The sequence below is a fragment of the Amblyomma maculatum genome, chromosome 5, assembly GCF_055883805.1.
Source record: "Amblyomma maculatum isolate TAMU_Amacu chromosome 5, ASM5588380v1, whole genome shotgun sequence".
Classification (NCBI taxonomy): domain Eukaryota; kingdom Metazoa; phylum Arthropoda; class Arachnida; order Ixodida; family Ixodidae; genus Amblyomma; species Amblyomma maculatum.
The window spans coordinates 88,260,549-88,274,610 of NC_139348.1; the positions used below are offsets into that span (position 1 = coordinate 88,260,549).

Genomic DNA, 14,062 nt, shown 5'->3' on the forward strand with positions numbered 1-14,062 from the left:
CTGACAGCTTACCATAAGCGTTTATACCTGACCATGGAAAATGCTAAAGACTGCAGTAAACAGGGCGCCATAAGTTCGTAGAACAGGTTAAAGACTTCAATAGAACAGACTGTAGAAAAACCTAAAGACAGCCATAGAAGCCGGCTATAGGTATTTGGGCCAAATTTCTATAGCCGACCATACAAAAGATTTTCTGTAGCTGACCATAGGAAATTTTCGTATGGGAGTGACGACCGCCCCATTTGAAACAGGATGTCATCGGGCTTTGTGAATTCATGATATATAATTAATGTAAACCTCCGCGCTCCTCTCGAGTGCTGTGTAAACAATATATGGAACTGCTTAACCAAGTTAGCTTACATCAGATGCATCAAACAGCACCCAAAGCAGCATTAGTACTGCAAAGGAATAGAAGTAAAGAAGCAGCGCAAAGCACACTAAAGAAAACGAAAGGAAGGGCCTGAAACATTCGTAGATTTAAAGCTGCTTCTCTACCTGCTTTTTGGGTATATAGAGGTAATTAGCCCGACATATCGTTCTTCTGAACAGCTGTAAACAAATATTCATGCTTTTTTCTAATGAGACGTACAAAAATATTTGACATATTGTTACCGGGAAACGCGGGACCAAAGTGATGTGCTCACTGACAAAGACGACGACCGAGGAACGCGGGCACGACGAAGCGTCGAGAAAGAGGACGACGCTAACAGAGTGGATACTGCACGGCTACTGAAGTCTTAGCGTCGAGTTCAGCGCATCGCAGTGCCGTTACATTAAGTACATCCCCGTAACATCTTGCTGGAGGTGCGGGGTAGATGGAGCCGCGTCGGTTGTCATCGTGACGGTTCTGAGGTGACGGCCACTGGGGTGATCCAGCGTCAGATTGCGTCGAACCCGCGACAGAATCCCCGTAACAATATTTTGCGATACCCTCTTCTATATGGTGTACTAGTGCCTTCATTTCTGGGCCATTGAACTTATGTGTGTAGGTCAGCTGCTGCCAAGTTCCATTGACGCCTGTGCTTCTAATGATAGTCTCCCGGAAAGAAGCCTTGAGAGCCGATTAAAATTACGTGACCGACATACCTTCTTTGATAAGCTCAGAATGGCGAGAAGAGAACTTTTTCAAAAGGGCTTGGTCGATAGCGCCACCACACACGCTCGCCATGTGGGTAGAACAGCTACGCCCGCCTTTGTTGGCGCACTCAACGCCCAAAGAATACCAAGCAGTCCTTGAAAGTTTGACCCTTATTACCTGCAGTTTGGCTGCATAGCTAGCCAGCCTACCTTTCTGCCGCTCATGCCTGCGTTCATGCCTGAGGGCTGTTGGTATGAAAAGCACCTCATTTTAAAAGTCGCTGCAACACCCAAGCCAAGTGCAAAGTTAAAGGCAAAAGGCACCGAAACCATATAAATTCAGTTCGTACCCAAAAAAAAGGACAATGCCCAAGAAGGGCTACTAACTAAGCATCCACCATTATCAGCCTAGGACCGCCTGTGAAATCGGTGCATATAGTTGAACATGACCACTTTCAATGCCTCCGTCATAAATCTGTCTGATGATAAAACAAGACTGTTGTTTTCTTTGTGCAAATATTCCTGTGGCTCGACAGATTTAGAAAAAAATATCCTCAGAAATTTCAGTTTCATTTTGAATGATACCCGTCGGAAGCAATATCATCAGCTTCTTTCGCAAAATCAGATCTGTCACACATGCGGTGCACTTTAAGTGAGCGCGCTTACTGGACAAAATGTTTCGGTTGTTGACGAAAATTTTAAGAGTTCGTAATAAATGTTTTATTTCTCGGCCTTTTTCTTAGATCCGCTAAGAGGTGCTTCATTAAAGGTATGTTGTTATGAATACTCCAACCAGTAATTATTTCGTCACTAAAACCGTTGATATCGCACCGTGGTCCCAGTCGGAAAGTGGAATACTTTAGTTAAAGGAAACCAGTAATTATCAATCTCGTAATATATCCTCCTGGAAGGCACTGTGCGTCGCACGCTGGTGAAATATAAATACTTCGCATGCGAGTGATGAGATGCCATCGGTAGAGTTTTTATTTCAAGAAACGGATCAGCAAGATTGGCCCCATGGAGATCCACAGTAAGAGTAAAGGACGGGGTGAATTGGTGCTGTGGAGTCATGCGATCAAGGCAGAGATTGGGTGCACCCTCAGATTTCCTACGGACTCCTATGCGAACTATTCTCTAAATATTATTAGGCACTATTGGGGCAGGAGCACCGAATAGAAAAAATTACAGGGTCTCTTAAGATATCTCATAAAGGTACAACGGAGAAAGCCTACTCTTCCTCCTAATTATCATTCGCCTCGTTTTCTTCCCTCTTCTATTTACCTATTTCTCCTTCCTTTGTTCGCTTGGCCTCTCATTTTAATAATTGCTTGTCATTAAGCTTATCTAGTCCTTTCTAAACAATTGTGGTCGTTACAAATCCTTTTTAGGCATATTGATTATCACAAGTCGTCCGTTGTCTCTTTAGTCAATGCTATACACAACTAAGCATTTTTAGTCATTTGTAATTAATTGTAGTCGCTACACATCGTCGTTATACAGATTTATCATAACGATTCCTTACTAAGCATTTGCGTCATATTTTTGTTCAGGAAAATTCAGACAGCAGAGTACCTGGTGCAGAGGGTAAAAAGCGAAAATACATCCGCCTCACTGGGCCCTAAACACCACTAGAACAAAACAGGGAGCACCTACATACCCATATAGAAACAATATAAAGATCAAAATGGACATGTCTGTGCCACCGGAGTTTCCCATTTAAGCAATATGTCCATTCATATTACTCAAAAAACATGGCCAAAACAATCACAGAACAGTGCAGTGCAGTGCAAAAGAAGACACATATGCAGTATATGTAGAGATATTAGTAGTAAATAAAGAGAAAGAAATGAACGTTCGATATCTTGAACGCAAAAAGAACAAATAAGTACACTTAGTTTGCATTCTTTAGAAAGGAAGGCTTGCAAAAAGAAAAGAAAGGAAGATTTCTTTATTATGTCCAACAACTCGGTGTGGTAGATCAAAATGTTTGGAATTTGCCAGTTCAAAGAATGCGTAACATAATGTGTCCTGTTTCTTGGTTTCTGTAAAATGGTGTATTCAAACTCATGTCGTATTTGAAAAGTCGTGCATTAAAAAAACATATTGTTGATTGGCTCTGAAATCCAAGACCGCTACCTGAGCCAGTCGTTGGTAATATAATGTTGGTACCGGTAATATGCGGTTGTGCTGAAGTAGAAAGACCTAAAGTGGTATCTTGATAAGTTTTCTATAAGTCGAATATATTGCTTCGATCTGCAATAATAAGAGTTTCGAGATTATTTGTCCCAGTCACTCCCAAGATATGGAAATAATAGTGTAACCTAGAATAAACTACACTGAAATAAAGCTGGCACCTTAGTCGGAGTAGTAAAAATGCTCGACACTTGTTCAGTATTCCGCTATGGTCAGCTTTATGCGCTGAAGCCTAACCGCCGTATTCTCAAACGGAACTTATCTTATCGCTTCGTCCACTTAACAGCGGCTTAACGTGTTTCAGAATCCAAACTTGTACAAAAGCCGAACCTTTTCGCGACCTTAACTTAATGATAAGTGAGCATTCCCAAAGGTAGCTTGGGAGCTATCTTAACGCGCACCTTTTGGCGTCCAAGATGGCTACACATCACGAAAGTTTCTCGGCGTTCGTCGACTTCGTCGCCCTCGTAAGAGAAATTGAAAACCGCGAAGGCCGCCCATATGTGACAACATTACGGCGCATATTCAGGGACCGCACCAACCCAATGGAAGAGTACACGGACAGCGAGTTTCTCTCCCGATACCGGTTCTCGAAGCAGGCCATTCTGCAGCTCCTGGCAATGCTGCGCTTCAAGCGAACACAGATGACCGTGGTTGCCCCGTGCCGCCGCTTCTCCAGTTGTTAGTGACATTGCGCTTCTATGGCGCCGGAACCTTCCAGGTAGTGAGTGGGGACCTGGTGAACATTTCACAGCCCACGGTGTCGCGAATCGTGGAGCGCGTTACTTCGATGATCGCTGCCACACTGTTTTCGGCACTCGTGAAACTGCCTGATTGCACGCGAGCACCGCAAGTAATGCAGAATTTTTATACGATGGGAGGTTTTCCTGGAGTGATCGGGTGCATAGACTGCACTCACGTCCGCATCAAGAGTCCCGGAGGCGACGACGCCGAAGTATTCAGGAACAGAAAAGGCTACTTTTCGATCAACGTTCAGGTACGTGTTTTTAATCCCCGCCAGTTCGTGACAGAGGATAAACTTGAACGGAGATGTCTTTTTTTTTCTGTTGAGTATACATTACTCGGAAAAACTCGAACTCTTGTTCTTTTATATAAAGCACAGCGAAATATTATTTGAAATCATCAACAGCAATAATACCTCCTCAATTGTTATATTTACCAGTCAGCCTTCTAATTGCGGTTGACATGCATAGTATTTAACTCACTACTGAAGCTGATTCTGTGTGACCGTCATATTGAATGATATGAATCCAAGCAGTATCAAAGTGTCCCAGTTGTAAAAGCTAGCAAATTGGCTGTGTTGAATGCAATCTCTATTTTTGCTGCAGAACTAGCAGTAGTCACAGTCCTTGCTTACAATTTTTTATGCAGCCAAGTGACTTATACACTTGTAACATTAATCATACCAACAAATGAACATAATTTATAAGGTCATTGGCTTATTCTCCTTGTGTTGAGAGTGGCCTGCTGCTGTTAGCCGTGTCGAGATGTGTCTCTAATAAAGGCTAGAAACAGGCCAACAGCAAGAGCATCTTTGTTTCACAAGCAGCCACTGGACGACGACAACAGTTCCTTCACTTCGTTGTTGACAAACCAGCGTCAGACATTTGTATAACATTAGAAATTATAGCTCGACGTGGGTTAACCAGGTTGCAACCAAGTGTTCACATCGTGCAGTACTATTGTGAATGCTATTGATAAAGATCCTGTCATATATTGTCTGTGTTGAGAGTGCTTTGTTGCTGTTAGCCATGTCGAGATGTGTCTCTTAACCTAAATAAAGGCTAGAAACAGGCTAATCGCAAGGGCATCTTTGTTTCACAAGCAGCCACTGGACGCCGACAACAGTTCCTTCACTTCGTTGTTGGCAAACCAGCGTCAAACATTTGTATAACATTAGAAATTATAGCTCGACGTGGGTTAACCAGGTTGCAAACAAGTGTTCACATCATGCAGTACTATTGTGAATGCTATTGATAAAGATGTTGTCATATATTGTCTGTGTTGAGAGTGGCTTGTTGCAGTTAGCCATGTCGAGATGGGTCTCTTAACCTAAATAAAGGCTAGAAACAGGCCAACAGCAACGGCTTTTTTTTCACAAGCAGCTACTGGACGTCGACAACAGTTCCTTCCCTTTGTTGTTGGTGAACCAAGCATCGGACATTTATATAACTTTAGAAATTATAACTCGACGTGGGGTAACCAGCTTGCAAACAAGAGTTCCCATCACGCAGTAATATTGTGAATGCTATTGATAAAGATGTCACGTAATGTCGGTGTTGAGAGTGGCTTGCTGCTGTTAGCCGTGTCGAGATGTGTCCCTTAATTTTAAATGAAGGCTAGAAACAGGCCAACAGCAAGGGCATCTTTATTTCACAAGCAGCCACTGGACACCGACAACAGTTCCTTCACTTCATTGTTGGCAAATCAGCATCAGACATTTGTATAACTTTAGAAATTATAACTCGACGTGGGGTAACCAGCTTGCAAACAAGAGTTCCCATCACGCAGTAATATTGTGAATGCTATTGATAAAGATGTTGTCATATATTGTCTGTGTTGAGAGTGGTTTGTTGCTGTTAGCCATGTCGAGATGTGTCTCTTATCCTAAATAAAGGCTAGAAACAGGCCAATCGCAAGGGCATCTTTGTTTCACAAGCAGCCACTGGACGCCGACAACAGTTCCTTCACTTCGTTGTTGGCAAACCAGCATCAGACATTTGTATAACATTAGAAATTATAGTTCGACGTGGGTTAACCAGATTGCAAACAAGTGTTCACATCGTGCAGTACTATTGTGAATGCTATTGATAAAGATGTCATATATTGTCTGTGTTGAGAGTGGTTTGTTGCTGTTAGCCATGTCGAGATGTGTCTCTTAACCTAAATAAAGGCTAGAAAGAGGCCAATAGCAAGGGTATTTTTTTTTTCACGAGCAGCCACTGGACGCCGACAACAGTTCCTTCACTTCGTTGTTGGCAAACCAGCATGAGACATTTGTATAACATTAGAAATTATAGCTCGACGTAGGTTAACCAGCTTGCAAACAAGTGTTCACATCACGCAATACTATTGTGAATGCTATTGATAAAGATGTTGTCATATTTTGTCTGTGTTGAGAGTGGCTTGTTACTGTTAGCCGTGTCGAGATGTGTCCCTTAACCTTAAATGAAAGCTAGAAACAGGCCAACAGGAAAGGCGTCTTTGTTTCACAAGCAGCCACTGGTTGTCGATAACAGTTCCTTCACTTTGTTGTTGGTGAACCAAGCATCAGACATTTGTATAACTTTACAAATTATAGCTCGACGTGGTGTAACCAGCTTGCAAACAAATGTTCAAATCACGCAGTAATATTGTGAGTGCTATTGATAAAGATGTCATATATTGTCTGTATTGAGAGTGGCTTGTTGCTTGTAGCAGTGTTGAGGTGTGCTGCTTACCCTTGAACTATGCTAGAAAAAGGCTGACCGCATTGGCACTTTCCTGTTGCAGGCAATCACAGGGCCTCAGCTACAATTCCTGGATGTTGTCGCCAGCTGGCCAGGCTGAGCTCATGACAGTCGCATCTTTGATAACAGTCGTGCTAGAGCCCAGTGCGAAGATGGTGTTGTGCCAGGAATTTTGTTGGGAGATTCTGGCTATGCCTGTCGCCACTATCTTATGACTCCATTCAAGGACCCTAAAATAGTGGACAGCGAAGGTAAGCTGTAACTGGAGTTGAACGTTTTGAATATTTAATGTTATATTGACAACTGCAGTACATCTGGCACCATATTTTTTTTTCTAGATTCAACACCTCGCAGAAAAGGATTCGCAACAGTGTAGAAAGGGTGTTCGGCATTTGGAAAAGGTGCTTTCCGTGCCTTGATATGAAACTGCAGATAAAGATGACCACTTCGGTGCTGATGATCACAGCGTGTGCTGCTCTGCACAACCTGAGCCTGCGCCTACAAGATCCAATCCCTCCCAGCATCCAGCCTTCCCAATTACACTGGCCCCTCCTACTCTGCTTCCTGCTGGAGCAACAGTGGGAACAGCTGCACAGCCACAGCCTCAGGACACTCAAAATGGGTTCAGAGTCCGTAACCGAATTGTTAATCAGCACTTTTCGTCACAATCATGATCAAGTTTATGCCACTAATCACACAGGGCTAAAGGTGTGGAGTAACCTTATTTATATCATAACCCTTCCAATACCACAGGAGGTAGAGGATGGTAAATAGGTTTTCTGTACTGTCCATCTAGCATGAGAAAACCTTGCAGGTAGCTTTGATTTGACTGATCCCACATGAATAGTATTGATGAAAAATCTCCACCACAGACCTCTGGAAACATCGGGCTTTAGTGTATAATGTATATTATAGCACGTTTCTCATGCTCGCTTTGTCCTGAAGTGAGAGATTGAACAAATACGTATGATTTGTTGTCAGCATTACTGCTGCTGCCACATAATTTATTTGCACTCAAATCAAGTACTTCAAAACTGACTTTTTTCTGCATTTATTAGGCTTTCCTTTGCATCAACTGCATTTGAATTTGCAATAAACTAGCCTTTGCTTTGGCATTCAATAACTTTTGTTCATTGAGTATTTTTTTTTCTTTTCGTTCTGCCCGCATCATGCGCATTCGGAGGAGATGCTCTCTGCGCCTCTGATTTTTTTCATTAGTGACAGCTTGTAAACGAGCCTCCAGCTCTTCTTCGAGTGCTGTCCGACGCCGGCTAGCTTTACCATGAAGGGCTCCATTCTGAACATTGCTGCCAGCATTTTGTCGTAACCCTGGCGCCGGAGCGGGAGGTTGCGGAGATTGGGGCCGTGGTGGTGGTAAAAATCCATCCGCTTGATCCTCACTGCTGAGGCAAATGTCTGTATCTCCCTCATATATATCTGGGAGTTCGTCTGCATCTGTAAAACATTGGAAGCATTTTGCATTATTTCTCTTCGCCATTGAGAGTGCATAATAAAGCATGATGCAATCAGCAGTCTAGGGATATCAAACATAAAAACATCCCACGAGGTATAATATGCTATGAGAGAATATTTGCTGTGCAACAACTTAAATTTTTTTCCCTTTTACTTCCTTTTGCCTATCGTGTGTAACGCATTTTCCCATATGCTAGTGTCCTTATTCTTGACAGTGAAAATATTATGCGCAGGATTTTGATGTATTCATTTATTTCCTCTTACATCCTCACATTAGTGCTGCGCTTGTTCATCGCATCTTTTTGCTCGATGCTCCACTCCCCCCCCCCCTATGTAATGGGCCATCGGGCCTTTAGGGTAAATAAATAAATAAAAAAAAATGCCCGGACAACATTGTCATTCAAAGTTTTTAAATACGGCTCCAAATAAGTGTTTCAATAGCCCCACCTTTCATATGGCGATCTCTCATTCAGGTAACAGCCTTACCACACGATATAAACATAAATATTAATACTGTTAAGTCAGCCTGTAATGCGTTTTTAATTTCTCACGTTTCGTCACAGACGACTAGACGCTCTAGCTCTTACGCGGGATTATACTGCTTCCTGTTTATTCTAAGTGTTCATTCACATTATTTCTAAACCTAGCGGTCCAACTATGAAATTCAATTTAGCATTTATAACAACGATATTTGCGAAGACACCTACACAGGGAACCATGCAAGCGATTGCAAACCGGCCGTGGACCTTCGCGGTATACTTGAAAACATAATGAGATAGGGAGCCTCATGTTGTGCCGCGGCGAAACATGCATAGTATCAAGCTTTCATTTTTTTATCCAGACATACATACATCATGCAAAACATTGCAAAGCACCCATTACGCGCAGGGCGCTAGCAAACCCCTTACCTTCGTTTTCACGCAATGCAGCGATTGGTGCAGTCTGCATCGGCGCCAAGAGCCGCGCCACTGCTGCTGTGCATTCGTCGGCGTATGTTCCGCCGTTGGCACTGTCGTTTGCGTCGTGTCGTGCGCGGTCGCTGTCGAAGGGATTGGGTATGCGCACAGACATGTGCGATGCCACAGCGCCAACCCTTTCAAGTTCTTCTGTTAGCGCTGACTGAACAGCTGAGCCACCGCCTGAAAACGCAATAGCAAATTTTATTGATGTGGGCAATACTCACAACCCACATCTGCACTCGACAGTAATTCGGCTCAGCGAATGCTCAGTTATAAAATCTTTGCAGCACATGTGGAACGCCACAGTGAGGCATGTTTACTGTCGCGGTGCTGGCATGCGTTGAAAAGGCAGCTTACCTGTACGGAACAACTCCTTGGTGTCAGTCGCCTTGCACCTGCGCACTTTTCCTTCAAGTTTTCCCAGCACTTTCGTAGCTGCTGGCTGTTACGAGGTCGCACGCCGTGCCGGCTATTGAAACGTAGCGCGATCTCCTCCCACACCTTCTTCTTGTGACTTACAGACACCGCGTCCGTGCGTTTGTTTTCAACATCTTTCCTTTCGGTCACCAAATCAATGAGTACACTCCGCTCCTCCTCAGTAAAATTGATTTTTTTCCTCTCTGATGTCATTGTAAAAAAAACGAAAACAAAGCGACGAAATCAGCTAGTTTGATAGGAAGAAAAAAAAAGAAAGCTCCAAATACCAAACACGTGTTAACTGCGATGGAAAACGAAGAACAGAAATGACAAAATACACCAACAAAAAAAAAACGGCAACAAGTGTGGCCAGACTGAAAATTGGAATTAGTTAAAAATAGCCCCTGTGCGTCTACATTTTGCGTTCAGCTTGCGTGAATGCAACAATGAAAACATATTAATGTTTTGCGGCCACTGAAAGCTGTTTATTGTGAAAAAAACTTGCATTTTAACGTGGAAATCATTTGTAGCCTCGTTACCAGGCTCGTTTTGCTCCCCGATAAGTGGAACTTTCATAAGGCTTTCTTTTCCTGCATTTAGGCAGGTTTTCGAAACACACCTAAACTTTTCCTTAATCTTATACTTGTGGCATACTTTTGAAAGTAGCACTTTTGGCGTAAGTATAAGTTCCGTTTGTGAATACGGCGGTAAGAATTCGATTTTCCGTAACACGTTTCAAAGCTCGAGAGTGAAAACCTATTGGATCGAAAAAATGAGGTAGTCTGCTACTAGAAGCGAATGCAATGTGTAGGGTTTTATTATTATTCAACGCTACGTTTTTGTAAAAGCCATTACAATGTGTATGATTTTATTATTATTCATCGCTAGTTGTTCGGCTACAAGCCATTGTGAATAATTCTTCAGCCCCTTGGTTTACATCAGTGGCTGCAGTTGATAAATTGGGAGTAGACGAGAAAGCGCTGGTATCATCCGCATGCGGAATGATTTCTGGAGTGTCTGGTATGGTACAATGTCAATAATACAAAGAAGAAATAACGCAAGGCCCAGTACGGAGCCAGCTGTACAAAGGCGCTGACCTTAGCCACAAGAGAAAGCAATAAAGGAAATTTTTCATTTAGGTCATTAGGTCCGTGCTCGACGTTAGATCCTTGTTTTGTTCACACACGTACATTCCCGTTTTTGATCCCTCTCACAAGTCGGGAAATTCTAGCTCGACCTGAATGCCGATCTTCTGCCACTAAATATAGACATCGCTATACCAGAACATTTGCCGAGGTTGTACGCGTAGTAATAGAAAACGTAAGTCAAAAAACACTGCTATCAGGTATCGGGTCGTGACATGTCATACATTCCATTACATAGCAAATCAATTTACCGCAGCAGCAACAAACAAAGCAAAGTTACACGCTATACAAAGGAACTGGACGCTACCATCCTTCGAATGCCAGTAGGCGCAGAAAAGCGTGCTGTTCAGTATCCCCAATGCTGCTGCGTGCGAGTGCCAGCTGATCGCTGATGTGGACCTTTTATACGCTGTGCTTGGACCATGGCTTTCCCAGACCACTCGGTGCGCAGAATCCCTGGGAGATAGCCAGGCCAGCGCTCTTGTCATTCGGCTTCCAAATACTTCGGGCTTCGCGTACAGCCTGACGATATTAGGCGCAGTTAAAGCATGCGGTTCAGCTTTGTCCATTGCTGTTGCGTGCGAGTCATCAAGTGCAGTTTCTAATCAATTGCAGTTGTTACAAGTCATTGCTGGATATTCATTTTGCTCACAGAATGCCAAGACAGGTTTACAGATGGACTGTCTGTAATCCCTACTCTCCTGGCGCGCTTTGGGAAAAATAAGTATGTACCAACTCGCCCAAATTTCCGCTTTACTTGTTAAATATATTGGTCATTTGTAGTGATTAGAAGTAATTACAAGTCATTAGTAGTCATGTTAGACACTATACTCAATATGTAGCATATTTAGTCATTTCTAATCGGTTGTAGTCACTGCAAGTCGTTTTTAGACATTTTGCTCATTAAAATTGATAAGAAGTCATTACTACTAACTACTAAGCACTTTAGTCATTCCATGAAATTATATTCATTATAATTCATGATTAGACAACGGCTCATTACAAGTCATTACAGTCATTATTAATGACTATGAGGCTTTATATTTTCTGCTAATCTCAATTATAATATCTATTAGTCACTACTTATCGCAATCTATTATTTTTCTTCCTTTAATATGTCCTTAATCTCTCTTCGCACGAGGCATATTTCCTAAGATGCTTACGGCGGTCACTTCTGTCGGCAGATCCGGCGGTCGCGTATAGCCTGGAAAGGCTTTCCATTTAATGTGTGTGAATAATTATGATGTTTTTGAAAACTTTTGCGACACGAAAATAGTTATTTTAAAAAGTTAATAAAAGGTTTCAACCGTGTGAAAAGAGCGAAATAATATATTTTGCTTCTGTAGAAACAAAAATACGGTATTGCTTGACAGAGGAATTGCAGCTTTTCAGGCGAAATTGCAAAATCTGTATGAAAAGTGAGAATCCGTTGCTTTCATCCTGCATCCTTATTATTTAGATTACGAAACAGTTCACTGCGTTTCAGCGATTGAAGTTCAGTAAGCGCTCCTGGCACTGTTTTAAGCCTGTAAGCATTATAAAATGCCTTTTAATTCGCTGCTTCAGAATGCTTATCATAAATTTGGCACGCAGACTCCATTACCACTAAAGGCGCTGATAATAATGCGATTATTTTCTCAGGCTTTTTTTATCACCGCCGCAGAGAGGAAACTGGCTCGCGGTACTTGTTTTTCCAGCAGACCACGAGAAATGATTCGAAAATATTTTTACAGTGCGTGGGAATTACTATGGCACGTGTCGCCAGTCACACAGTGTTTTTATATAAGTATTTTGATTGCATACCTGAAAAGCAAGGCGGAAGCCTCGTTTCTGAATTTCGCCAAAATATTATTTGTAGGAAAAGTTGAGCACATAGCTCACTGCTTTCCAATTTCTATTTTCTCTTGTACCCGGATGTAAACAGGCAAGCAAAAAAAGGCATGAACAGCAAGGCGTTCTTAGTGCTGAAGTGATTCGGCGCTCTGTGTTTTACATCGACCAAACAGGCCGAACTTTCCCGTGTACGCCGCGACATCATGCTGTGGCCTTTTTCTCATTGGCAGCAGCATAGGCCGCATCGTAAACAGCCTTTGTACCTCCGATCTCTTCTGTCTCGGCTAAGCATTTCAATTTCACGCTGTTTTCGCACTTAACGCATTATCCACCTAATGCTTCAAGTGCAATAGGCTACAGCCGGCGTTAAATTGAATGTTGCTTTCAGAAATATTTTACACAGACGCGCAGGCTGTTATAAATCTGGCTTTTGAAACCAGCGGTGAAATGTATGGTGCGATGAGGCAATTAGCGTCATCGATTCTGAATGGCATTTTCTATTCATGGTTTAAACAGCTTTGATATCACGGAATAAGAGTCAAAATGAAAGCGGTTTGGAAACAAGCCTTTGAACTGTGAATTTTGCAAACCAATAAATATATCTACAAAAATTGAAAAATTCTGTTTTAATCAAAACTATAATTTTAATCTTAAGTATCTTACCGTTATGCACCTAAGCCTGTTTTTCATTCTCAACAGGATGGCTGCGATATTAAATCTCACACGTCAGGTGCCATGCCGTCCTTTTCCACCCGAGAACTGTTGCTGAAATGTCCGATTTTTTTTATTCTTAAGAATCTCGCCTTTATCAGCTTTCGTGCATAACAAAATACAGTACTAATGACGTTTTAATTCTAAAACTGTCGTTATTTTAACACTAAATAAATATTACCATCCCAACCGGCGAATTTTATTGACGTAGATTAACCATTTACTGTGTGTCATGGCACTCTTTGGCCTGGGATGACCTTTCACCATTTGAATCTTCTTCATAATTGATATGAGAGAGCTGCGCTTGTAAACCCAAAATGGCGATCACACTTTCGATAGCTATTGTCGAGAAAGTAGATTCTGGACTGAGCTTCCCGCATACTCTGCTTCTTAGCCATGCATTGGTCCTTCGTTACACGTGAAGAAAAGCGATCCAAAACTTTCGGGGGTTTTCCACGTTTAGCGGACAGCCTGTGAAGGCCTTCAACGTCGTGCTCAGTCAACTGAGGAAGCTCTAAGTCTTGTGCTATAGCTTTGATCTTTTGAAGCACGTTTTTATTCTTGGTTTGGGCAAGTTCATGTAGTACTTCCGGGTTATTCCGTCTGATGTATTGTTCTAGGTTATCTGCTGTCGCAGTTCGCCAATTTGCTCATTACTGCTCTCTGACTCAATCTGTGTCGCAACCTTTTCAACCGTTTTTGTTAAGGCAACAATCTCAGTCGACTGAAGCTTCATTTGGGCTAGCACTTCATCGTACTGATCTGAAATATACTGAACAGATTT

At 42.4% G+C, this 14,062-nt stretch overlaps 1 pseudogene; it reads right to left on the reverse strand.

Annotated features, from left to right (window-relative positions):
* Nucleotides 1-8,266: 8,266 nt before the first annotated feature.
* On the reverse strand, nucleotides 8,267-9,802 carry LOC146188657 (myb/SANT-like DNA-binding domain-containing protein 3; annotated as a pseudogene).
* Between the last annotated feature and the right edge of the window lie 4,260 nt (nucleotides 9,803-14,062).